The 12,974-nt window shown below is 48.7% G+C and overlaps 1 pseudogene across 1 annotated transcript; it reads left to right on the plus strand.

The window, feature by feature from the left end:
- The first annotated feature begins 3,691 nt into the window (after positions 1–3,691).
- Positions 3,692–7,323, plus strand: LOC144127596 (very long chain fatty acid elongase AAEL008004 pseudogene; annotated as a pseudogene). Its single transcript, XR_013313550.1, has one exon. The product of XR_013313550.1 is annotated as a very long chain fatty acid elongase AAEL008004 pseudogene (transcript).
- Positions 7,324–12,974: the final 5,651 nt, after the last annotated feature.

Consider the following 12,974-nt stretch of genomic DNA (forward strand, 5'->3'; position numbering starts at 1 on the left):
TAGGGCACTCGTCTACTGATCCGGAGTGTCCGGGTTCGAACCTGACCTCGGCGGCCGCGTTTCGATGGAGGCGAAACGCGAAAGGTCCCCGTGTGCTGCGCAATGACAGTGCACACTATAATAATAATAATAATAATAACAATTGGTTTTTTGGGGAAAGGAAATGGCGCAGTATCTGTCTCATACATCGGCGGACACCTGAACCGCGCCGTAAGGGAAGGGATAACGGAGGGAGTGAAAGAAGAAAGGAAGAAAGAGGTGCCGTAGTGGTAGGCTCCGGAGTAATTTAGATCACCTGCGGATCTTTAACGTGCACTGACATCGCACAGCACACAGGCGCCTTAGCGTTTTTCCTCCATAAAAACGCAGCCGCCGCTGTCGGGTTCGAACCCGGAACTCCGGAACAGTAGCCGAGTGCCCTAACCACTGTGCCACCGCGGCGGGTCTCAGTGCACACTAAAGATGCCCAGGTGGTCGAAATTATTCCGGAGCCCTCCACTACGGCATCTTTTCCTTTCTTCTCTCGGTCCCTCCTTCATCTCTTCCCTTACGGCGTGTTTCGGGCGTCCACCGAGATATTTGAGGCAGTTGCTGCCTCATTTTCTTTCCTCAAGAACCAATTTTCTTCTTTAACGCGACAGCGTTAAGGAGCTCGTGCCGCAGGAAAGCCGGTGTCGTCGGCGTCATTGGCCGTGAGCGGCAAATGGCGCACCTAGGTGGACACCTGAACCGCGCCGTAAGGGAAGGGTTTTCCTTCCCTTACGGCGCGGTACGGGTGTCCAGCGAGAATTATGAGGGGCGCCATTTCCTTTCTTTAAAACCAATATTCATTTCAATTTTCTTCCCTTACAGCCCGGTTCGGGTGTCCACCGAGATATGTGAGACAGACGTCCTTTCCTTAAATTGTCCAACAGGCCACGCGTCGCGCCGGACGGGCGTTGGCGTTCCGCAAACTCCTTGGCAGCGCTGCAACACGCTGTCACGCCTCACTCTTAACGAAGCTTAAGCGACCTCCAAATTTTTTTTAATTTAGTAGATTCTCGTTTCATGTGACCGCCTTCGATTGAAAAGCGCCGAGTTTCGCATCACCTCACGACGCACAAAGTCAAACACGTGCTTTACGGAATGGTTTAGTGTAGCCCACTACCTTCCTGTTTCTATTTATTTTTAGTGCGGGTTAATTTTGGACAAAAAGTCAAGCCAGCTACAAGAGACACCTTCCTACCATATTTCAGTTCGTAATTAGCCAACAGACCGATCTTAAACTTGCAAAAAATTTTGCGAATCATCGGCCAGATTCAAAGAAACACTTCCCACGTTATTGTATGCAACTGCGACCCCTGACTGACCGGTTCCCATCTCCTATGCCTGTCACGAGAGTGAATGAGACGACAGACAAAGCAAACATCCCGAGTGGCCCTCTGTGTTGACCGTTCACGATGACCAACTAAGGGATATCCACCGGGCTGCTCAATCTCAAGTCGACCACAGACAGCCACTGGCAATTCACACAGGCCACCGAGCTTATTTCTGGGTCGAGCAGTGTGGTCCCTTTTGCACTGACAGCGTTCACATTTTCAAATCTCTTGAGGATGAGGGGAGTTGTTCTATCCATCCTTCCGGCTCTGAGAAGTCCTATAGGGGTGCTCCAACTGTCCCGCAGTAAACCTTGTGGCGAGCATATTCTTTGACGAATCCTATACATGCACCTTTGCTGACGTGGTGACAGGTCGCAGTCGTTTGTGGCAATGGGCGATGCACGGAACGCAAAGAAAAAGTTTGCCAAAGTGAACTGGGCGTGCTACCCCGTGTCGACCTGTGTTAGCACGCCCGAATTTAAAGCCGAACTTCAGGCCCTTCTGATACATATAGTTTGTTGCTTATTGACTGGCCATTGTAGCTCAACAAATATGCGCGAGGTGAGCATTTTGACAGAAAAAGAAACCTCGTAACCTTTTTGTTCTGACGCGTAGTTTTCAACGCAGCTTCTATCGCAGAGCAGGCAAATGATGTAATGTGCCCTCTAACCCTAACACATTTTTTTTTTTGGGAGGGGGGGGGGAGGGTACGGGGTGGGTGAAGTATTATTCGTTCTTGTTTTCTATTCCAAGCCAAGGAAGAAATAAAAATCATCAGTCTGCATGTTGTCCAGTAAAACAGCTACGCGCTGCCACTGACACTCTTGAACGTTCTTCATCCGGTACTTTACAGCCATTGAAGGCGTGAATTGGGCTTCTAGCTTCTGTAAATAGACTAAGTATATCAGAACTCGGTTATTGCATGATCGAGCAAACATCGTTGTAGAGAGACGTGATAGCGATAATATTGATAGGGATAATATTGATGCTTTCCTGATGGCTCAACAGCAAACGTCTGCATAGCGCCTTTGCTAATAAGAAACTGTAACGGGATGTACTGTCCAGCGGCATTTTATTATACGACCTTGAAACATCGGTCCCCAACGAAACTCGCCGACCTCCATCCAGACTGAATCCTCATGGCTGGCCCTTGAATACGTTTGCATGGGTAAACGCGCCTGTGTCGCTTCTTTTTCGATCAGGAAAGCTAACGCAGGATAGGAGAGGGGGAAAAAGCAGGTGTCGCGCAGATAAGACGACGTTCTCGAAACACGCTCATCGTCCTGCACGGCCGGCTCAGCTTCTGATTTCTGAGGCGGCCTTTTTCTTCCCGTTCAGCGGTTCCCAAAACCACCTGGAGGCTCCTGCATATAGATGCGCCAGCCTGTAAATCCCTTTTCCGGTCCGACGCTCTTCACTTCATCCCGACCACCGCGCAGCCAGATCCGCCGCGCCGACGAGATCCGCTTGAAGATCGAAGTGCACGTCGCCCTTCCAAACCAATCAGGCCCCCTGCTCTCGACAAAACCGCGGCACCGCCCCACTTGAGAATTAATCAGAGCCCGCGGTAGCCGAGAGAGGGCGGAAAGGGGGCGAGAATCCCGCCACGACGCGAAGCCGCACGTCCGTTTCGCAATTTCCGCTCCACCGGTGGCCGCTGCCCAATCACCCCGCATCCTGCTCCGCCACTGCCGCCGGTCTTCTTGCCTTTGGTGTTTGTAGAAAAGCTCGAACGCGCGCACATTTGTAGCCAAGCAACCGGCGACGTTGCGTGGGGAGTAAGCTACTGGGGTCGCCGCCGGTGAAGAGCCTAAGCAAGGCGAAACGGTGGCGGCCACGTCTCGCTCGCCGCCGTCTCGGTGCTCCCACCGCCTCCGTCCAATGGGGAAAAAAGGAAGGGATGAAGAGGATAAGATGAGCCGCAAAATTTTCAGGGATGAGAGAGGCAGAGTTATCCTGCCGCCCTCTGCCGGCGCAGCTGCCGGCAACGGCGGAGACGCCAGTGCGCACTGGCGACGGTGGCGAGGAACACCGACCCTTTCTCTTCGCCGACCCGCCTTCCTCTCCTCTGCAGTTTCTCCCTCCCGTCTTTCCTTCACTTTGTCCCGAACTGCATCCCTCCCCTGTAGCACTCAGCAGCCAGTCCGTTCCCTTCCCTTTCCCCTAGGCTTTCGAGGTCGCTCTCCCTCAGGAGAATCCTGCTACCTTTCGTACCCTCTCCTCGCGCATTTCACCCGCCCCTTTGATCGAAAGAAACACTCTCCTCTTCGCTAGAAGCCAGCGAGCCGGCAGTCGCCGATTTTTCTCTCCCTAGCGGAGGAGAAGGCAGCGACGGTCGCCGGCACCGTTCGATCAATGAAGTCGTCCCGCTCAGTCTGAGAGGGGAAAAACAGGGAGAAGGCCGGCACCGCGGCAGACCGAATACGCCGCCACCGTTGCTTCGAGCGGCCGACCCGACGATCAACGCGCTGTTCCTGCCGCCGGCATAAGCGCGCACCAACCAACATGGAGGTGGGAGCCGCCGCCATGGACCTGCTGAGCGGCAGCGCAGGAGCGGCCACGAACGCCGGCGCGCACGCCAACGCCACCTTGGTCCGCGACCCGCGCACCACAACATGGCCGCTCGCCGGCAATCCGCCGCTCATCGGCGCCCTTCTGCTCGGCTACGTGTACCTCGTCAAGGTGGGAGGGCCGCGTTTCATGAGGGACCGCAAGCCGTACAACCTGCGACGCGTCATCCTCGTCTACAACGCCGCCATGGTGTTCCTGAACGCCTACTTCGTGGTAAACTTCCTGTCGCGATCCTACCTGGGCGGCGGCTACAACGTGCTCTGCCAGGGCATACGCTTCGACGCGGACCCGCGGACCCTGGAGCTGGTGTCACTGTGCTGGTGGTACCTGTTGGTGCGCATCGCCGACTTCCTGGACACGGCCTTCTTCGTACTACGCAAGAAGGACTCGCATGTCTCGTTCCTGCACGTTGTCCACCACGTCCTCGTGGTCTTCAACGGTTGGTTCGGCCTCTCATACGGGCCCGACGGTCAGGTGATGTTCTGCATCTGCCTAAACAGCTTCGTGCATGTCATCATGTACACCTACTACTTCCTGTCCCTGCTTGGGCCCCGAGTCCAGAAGCACCTGTGGTGGAAGCGCTACCTGACGCAGCTCCAGCTGGTGCAGTTCATCGTCATCTTCGTGCACAGCACTATACCGCTCTTCAAGGACTGCGGCTACCCGCGGCCGCACACGTTCATCGTGCTCTCCGAGTCCGTGCTCTTCTTCGGCATGTTTGTGCGCTTCTACCGCGGCGCCTACAAGGGCAAGCAGCCGGCCAAGGCAGCCTGAACGTCACGCGCTGCTGCTGCTGCTTCACACAGGGCTGGACACGCGGGCGGGCTTGATTGGCGTTTTCAAGGAAAATGTGTACAGAGTCAGTCGACAGATGGAGCGATGTGGCAGCGACACAGGTTCCGCACTGATTCAAGGCATAATTCAGCGAAATACGTGCGCCGTCAGTATAATTTCACCAATCTGTATATTAACTTGGAAGGTTAGCTTGAGAAAATATTTATCAGAAAAGGATCGTGACGAGCACTGGATGAACACTTTTAGCTTTCAGCTCACTTTCTATCCGGTGGCGATAGCTATTTTTATCTCCTTTTCTTCTCTAAACTATATTTTCCTGCATCGATAAAATCAAGCAAATGCTCTACACGGTTAATAAGTTTAGCATCGGCAAGCTGTGGCTTGCATCTTTGTCAGCTATGGCGCTTAGGTTTCAAGAAAGTAGTGCCATACTTACCGCTCGCCATAATCTGTTTCACTGAAATATGCTGCGGGCGGAACATAATAGGAACTGAAAACTTGTGTCCTTGCTATGACCGTTTCTAGAAATCGCTGAATGAGTCTAAGTGTGGCTCGAAAAAAATAGCGTTTTGAGGGCTAGTAGACCATACAGTTTCGGCAGTCCAGACCAATGTGACTCGGAGTATAAGGATGCCACGTGAACCACTCCTGAATCACAGGTATCGCTGCTGGAGGATTCACCGCGACAGGTCAAGGCTCTTGAAGACGAGTGATCATTCCCCTTTATGGAAAAAGGAACTACCCAAGAACATGCAGGCTACGATGAAAGGTGGCATGCGCATGTCCTTGACGAAGATGAGATCGGTGTCTCGCCTTTAAGAACATGGTGAATGTATGCTGCGTTCCTTCGCTTAGAGACTGAGGATTGATTTAAGGACTACTCTAACCAATGGGGGGTGGGGCACTTTCAGTGAACTTATGTTTTTCAAAACTTGAATCGATGTTGGATGCACCTGCTCCTACAGTGCTGTGGACCACGTTACAGACCTGACTAGCGTAGATCACCAGTATAGCGCAGACAATTGTCCCAAACGTGTACAATCTGTTGTGAAAAAAAAAAGCACTGCGCAGCTGAGTATAGGACCGCTACGGCACGTGGAGGTGACTGAGTTCAACCAGAAAAAGAGGAAATATGAGTGAAGGAGTGGATCTTCACACACAGCCTAGAACAAAGCTTGAGCAGAGGATGCGCATGTGCAACGGTAAAAGAGTGCAGGAAGCGTTAAGTGCTCGAACGAACGGGCTTAGTACTCTGCGTACTACATGTTCACAGGCTGGGTAGCCAAGCACTATAACAACCTGACCCTGTTCCCAGCACTCGCCATCAAGCACGGTGAGCACTCCGTGAAACACGAGGGGAAAACATAGCTGCGCATAAACAAAAGTACTGCTGAGAAGGGCTAAGTACACCCAGCGACAGTTCTCATGGCGATCCGTATATATACTCAAAATTAAGTTCTTGTTAATCTGCGATGTTTGACAATTCGCTGAACACAGGCTCGAATGTGTTCTTGTTGCCGGGCTATTACAATTACACCGTCTGGCTCGCTGCGTCCATATTTAAAGCAACGATGCGTCCAGTAAACCCTCTGAACTCTTATTCAGCCGGAAACTGCTTTCCGAGGGAAAAACGGACTGAATGCCGACTATGGCTGACGGTGGCCTACATACTCACGTCTGCCATTCATAGCAGCGCTAAGGATCTCGTGTTACCTGAACTCGCCAGAGAGAAAACGATAAAGAAAAAAAAATCTAATAACAGACAGGGATAATAATCGCGTATTACTGATTTGTTTATATCCGCTGGAGTAGCATGCCAGGTCAACAACCAGGCAGACCTCTCCTGTTTCATTAAAATCTCTCTCCGCTACAAGAGCTATGCCCAGCCCTGGGGGAAGAGGAAAAAAAGCTACGAATAGAGAAGGACGTCAAAAAGAGCTATATGTTTTCATTAGCCTGGCAATGGTCAGTCCCATCCACTCGTACGAACATTTTACGGGCCACCCGCTCGCTGTGGATACCGCACGGCTACTGCTTCATGATGTCAAGAAAGAATCCAGCCCATACCTCAAGAAACAAAAAATGAGAAGGCATATACGGTAGCCCCGTATTACGCCGTGTGGCTGTTGTGTGTGATTACCATTAAGAAAACCCGTGCCTGTTTAAAACCTGCAGAACTGCGGTCCACTCGAGCTCTGTCCCCCAGACTGCGAGAACAACTGCTGCCTGCCCTGAGCGCGTTGGTTTCGGACGAACTGAACGAAATGTCTTTCGAGCACAGAAGGAAAACAATCTCCTGGACATGCCTACCGCCTGATACTGACCAAGCCAGAGTATGCCTTAGTGCATCACTATAACGGGGCATGCTTTCCTTCTGTGAATTTCAAGTCTTGAAGCAAAAGGGCTCTGCTCTAGCCGAGCCTTAGCCGTGATAAATGTCTTGCCATATTTTGTGAGGCACTCTGGAACATTGCGTGCGTGTGCGTGCGTGTGATTGATTGGTCGTTGGACGTATGTGCGATTATGTATATGCATAGCGCTTCTTAGAGTGTACACCTGTTTTGTGACCCACGTGACGTTGGTTAAAAGAAAACACCCATTCTTGGAGGTGCTTGCTTGTTGTCTTTCTATTGGCTACTTGCTGGCCCACCAAGGACTTTGAAGACGAAGTTACACGCAGCCAAGCACGCCAGAAGATATGGTGACGTTCGCACGGCGATCTTTTTCAGCTGCATACAGGATGCACCCGACTTCGGGATATTCATAATCAGTTCGGAATGCGCAAAGTTAGAAGTACAATTAATTTGTCTCATCGGATGAAGTCTTTATTGACATATAAAACGTGTTTTTGTTCGCGGCCTCTACTCGCTTCTGAATATTACTGTTTTGTAGCACTGATATGCGTTTGAAAGTCTGTGTAGGTATGTACATTGAAGAAATCTCTTTCCTGCGATACTTTTTTGCACTCATTAACTAGAAAAATAGATCACCGATTCTAAAGACAGCCGGGTCTTGAGTTTTCACGAGTCATTACAATGAGCAAGCGAAAAAGAATCAATGCCACATAGAGATGTAATGGAATTGTTGCGTTGTACGGGACTTCAATTTAATTGCATGTTTTCGTCGCTGTAATGATTCATAAGACATTAAAATGCATGGACCACCACGTCGTATTCGCCTGCGACGGCTAAATAAGTTCACTTAGTAAAACACTTTGCGGGGCTAGTTGGTCTTCTGTGTATTCGTCCTAAAAGTTAGCGCTGCTTAAATTTTAACGAAAGGCTAAATAAGTTGTAACGGAATTTCTTGTCTTATACTGTTCTGGATTTGGCTTCATCAATCGGGCGATGGCTTTGACCTGTAAGGGTCGTTAGGTCACGTGAAGCACAAAAAAACTGCAATATTATCGCTGACACATAGTTTTAATTTACTAGAATGCTTAAACAAGCCTGCTCCGAGAGCTGCAATAGTACTGCAGTTTCTTTTTTTTGCCTCACGTAACCTTAACCTCACGTCAACCCGAGACCAAAACACAATCATGAGAAAAAAAATCCGTTAGAAATTATTTAGCAGTTGTAGACGAATACTACGGGCTGATCCATGTATTCTAATGCATGATTTAAGAGATGAAAATAGAAACGAAAAAAATTGGCCCCCGATTTACCTGGTGAAATTAAGCACGACTTAAGTACGCTAGCACGTTTGCACTTGTTTAGCTTCATTTATCTTTGCCTAGTTTTTTATAAACATGAAAATAGAGTTGCACCCAAACGTTCCTCCAGTCGTTCCTCGGCCTTCCTCTCGCGATAAGCTGCCTGGGCAGCTCCTTGCGATTCGAGCCGCCATTGCCTCTATTCAGCGGTCTCTGAAGCCGCTTGTACGCGCCCGTCTACTGCACGTTCCTCCGGCGGCTTCACCACTTCAAGCAGGTTGTACTGTCTTCGCCTGTCTGCTTCGGTTTGCCGCCTTGCTGTGTCCACCGGATCGGTTGACTCACGTTGGCGCTTTCTTCTTTTGCCTTGCTGTTCATCTCACCGTGCACGTCGTTCGGCTTCGGAATGTGTCGAATGAACGGCTTCATCCACGATTTACCGCTTGCTGCACTGCACGTTCCGCCGGCGAGTTCATCCTTCGCCCCTTCTTTTTGGCAACAGCATGTGCACACAACCCCGCTCTTCATCTTCACGCCCTCTTTTCACACACTTGGCCACCGCAGTGGAGCATCCGCCTCGCATGCGGGATGTGAGGTGCGTGATTCGATCCCCAGTGCCGCCGGGTACCCATGGGCAATACAATGGGCACAAGCTTTCCTCTGGCCTCGTGCTCGGCGTATCTGGGGTGAAATGCTTGGGAAAGGGGTCTTTGACCCGGCCTTCAGTACTCGAAAACACCTTGTGTCATGGCGCTCTTTGGCCACAGATGCCCTTGCGCCATAAAAAATCGATCATCACACCCTCTCTAGGATTCACTAGGCTGCAGCTGGCGCGACACCCTCCTCTCTATGGCTGCAGCTGGCGCTACGGTCCTTCGAGTTTACCCCAGCTTACGTGAGTTACTTTGAGGCTTCAGAAACACGCATCGCAGCCTTTTCGCTAGCGACCCATCTAGTGCTGGAGCACTACAACTTAGTGTCTATACTCTTTTAAGGTTTGTTATGGTAAACGTTCCGCGGCAGTGGTGTTAGTGTCGCAATAAGTGCCGGTAACTGCTCATTTCACGTTCCTCTTGTTCCAAGCAGCGGCCACAGTATCAGAGAATCATACACGTAAGTTAAGTTGTTTCTAATACAGCAACACTTCGATGCCTTCACTGCAATCCTGAAAACTTGCACCCTTCTCGGGCTTTCTTTCTTTTTCTATTGATTTCCATTTTACATAATGGAGGAGGCCGAGATGAAAGCTGCTACAGTGCAGCTTGAGAGGCCCTCGACTCCCTTTACACGTGGCAGCACGGAGAAGCACAACATACACAGGTAACCGTTTCTGGAAAACAGTCATCCAGATATACTTAAGAGTTGAGAAGGAAAAGATCTGTTATAACACAATACATAATCGCTCTGAAGTACACGAACTCAACAAAGTCTTAAAACTTTGAGGGGCTCATATTTTTTATATTGATGCCTGCTTAATTAAGGAAATAACCCCGGTAAACTGTTCTCGAGCATTTGTTTACTGTAAGTTGTCCTGTGTGTTTTTACCTCCCCCTTTCAGAGTGGCGTGTGCTGTAAGCGGGTACATTCAGACATAAATTAACGATGTCAAGTAATGTAGAAATATGTTTCTTTCTAATAAAATAGCATTCGCGCAAGAGTGGATATGTGTAAATATCTCAGATTTTGTTTTACGTTATATCTCTCAAAGACAGGGTCACCATGTTCAGCGTAGAATGCATTGACAATAATGAGTAAAGCCCTTTTCTGCATAGTGAAAAAATTGTTAAGCTTTGATTGAGTTTTGCACCGCATACCAAAAGCCATTATTAATGTGCGAGGCAAACAGCGCATTATATAGTAGTATTATAACAGAAGTAGGAAATATATATTGTGATTTAACACACAAACTGCAGTGCTGAGCTTCCTGAGGACTAAATTTGTGTGGTCATCCCATTGTAAGTGGTTAAAATGGGCTGACTCAGCCTCTTTTCATTTTATTTTCGGCTGTCTGTGGGTGGGACATATGCAATTTTTGTGACGCAGATCCGATTCAAATCGACTCTCTCCGTCGGCGGAGGCTGCAATATTCGAACAGAAAAAATACTGTTTTAGCGCTCTCAGCACTACAGGTGCCACTTGTGTGCGTAAGTAAACCTGGCAGTGATTCCCTACATTTTTAGCAAATAAGTTAAGAGCGACAGGCTTTCTTTTTTTTTTCTCTCCGTCAAAAGGCGCGGGAACGCGCCGATTATTTTGAAGCCAGGATAAAACACGAATTAACCAGCGCCGAACCAACAGAAGTGGACCACGCCACTATACTTGAAGCCATGACCGCGCCCTCGCGCGTTTTCTCCGTTAATTTCTTCCATTCTTGTAGCAACAATTTCCAGTTTAACGACATTTCTGATTGGCAGGCCACGACGTCTCTCTGTGGGACTGAGATAAAAAAAAAGAAGCTTCCTTGAGTAGCAGTTCAGCAAATGAGGAACGCCGGAATGGAATGAGGTAACTTTGAAATCGAGGCTCTGTCAACTGTCACTGGCCCGCCGAGTGTAGGCCAAAAGAGCTGCTGCCTCAATTCCGCCAGTTAGTTGCTGCTATCATTAGCGCATATACGCTCCGCTTGCAGGCAACGAGGAGAGCGACATTCCATCCACAGGCGTTGTCATTCCAACCACGCTAGGACACGTGGCAGCAACGTGGTCTGCTTCAAGCGTTCTCAGACGCTTACCGCAGTTAGCTCGGTCACAAATGGCGCCTGCTGCCTCCTGGGCTGCGTACCGATGCCCTCAAAGAGATCCCCGCTTCCTCCTTTATCTTTTGATTTTGCACAACGAAGGCTCATTTAAAAAGCACACGTACGCTTATGGTCGTTTGTGGTGGTGGCGTCTAATAGACGTGCACGGATGAATGGCGCAGTTTTACGACTCTTTCGACCTTTGACGATTGCATACCTATAGATAGGTGCTTACGGATCACATGGGTGGAAAAATGTGGCGTTTAGTGGTAGCTGCCTAAACGTGTCTGCAATAACTCGAAAACGTTTAGATCCAGTCTTGCGTTATAATGGAGCAGCACCACGAAATGCGGAAAGCATGAAACGCTGGTTTACAACAAGGCTCCATTGCGAAAAGCTACAATATTACGCAGTTATACGCAAAAGAAAACCTGACAAAACGCAAATACACGTTCAGTGGTTGCAATGCAATCATTCAAGTCTACAGGCACAGCCAGCTCCTTCTCTAACGTGAGCAACTTTAGTACCGCGGTCACTGAAACGCAATGCAGAATTAAAAAGGATGGTTGTGCAGGACCGAAACGAAATTTGGGCCATAATTGCCCAACGAGTCTCGGTATCAGCCTCGCTGCAATATAATCTGCAAAGAAAGCTGTTCCTGTTTCTTAGCATATTTTATTGCGTGAGAAAACCACGCCTGTTTCGTTCGTGAGGACGCATATTCTTCGCTTATAAACAGGTAGCTACACTACAATTCCACCAATAGCTTCTCACTGGGCTGCAAGCGCTCATCAAAATTTGGGCCCTCGGAGCACGCATACCTGTATGAGGTGCAACGCACATTCACGACTTTGATTTATTTATTTTATTTATTTATTTATTTTACCCTCGGGGCAAAGCATTACAGAGGGGAGTGGGTAATACATAATAACACTGAATATACAAACAACAGCAGAGAATAATAAATTATCACAACATAGATAAGTTAGAACAAGTGATCAACACAATATATCATTAAATAGAAGCGGTAACAGCAGACCTAAACAGTACAGAGTCAGGAATTGTGGCAACTGAAGAAGGATGGTGGTTCCAGTCATATGACGTGCGAGGAATAAAAGAATCCGGGAATTTTTTAGTTTTGCATGTAGAAATGCCTACCTTAAGTATGTGATCTGTGCGGCGTGAAATATATGAAGGGGGAAGAAGTAACGCGTAGCGAATAGACTCATGATCAAATATTTTGTGAAAAAGGCACAGGCGTGCAATTTTGCGTCGTGATGCAAGTGAAGATAGGCCTAGGGTAGTTTTCATAGCGGTTACGCTGGATATACGCCGAAAGTCAGAGAGAATAAACCGCGCTGATTTGTGTTGTACCATCTCTAGTAGGTCGCTCAAATTCTTAACACCAGGGTCCCAGATTGATGAAGCATATTCTAGTTGTGAACGTACGAGTGTCGTATAGAGTAGAAGTTTGATGTTAGTTGGGGCTGCGTGAAAGTTACGTCTCAGATATCCGAGCATGCGATTAGCTTTGTTAGTGATGTGCTCAATGTGCGCATGCCAGCTAAGGTCAGACGTAATATGTATTCCGAGGTACTTATATCTTGTAACTGGATCAAGCAACACATCATTAAGAGATATACGGGCGATTCACTATTAACGCGAGAAATGCGCATTAGTTTGCACTTTTCAGCATTTAAAGTCATATTCCAAGTTTTACACCATGTTGAGATAGCGTTAAGGTCAGAGTGAATCATGTGCTTGTCACTATCATTTGTTATTTCCCGAAAAAGGAGGCAGTCATCGGCAAAAAGATGTACAGAAGAAGAAAGGTTACTGGGTAAGTCGTTGATAAATATAA

Source organism: Amblyomma americanum, chromosome 4 (genome assembly GCF_052857255.1).
Source record: "Amblyomma americanum isolate KBUSLIRL-KWMA chromosome 4, ASM5285725v1, whole genome shotgun sequence".
Taxonomy (NCBI): Eukaryota; Metazoa; Arthropoda; class Arachnida; order Ixodida; family Ixodidae; genus Amblyomma; species Amblyomma americanum.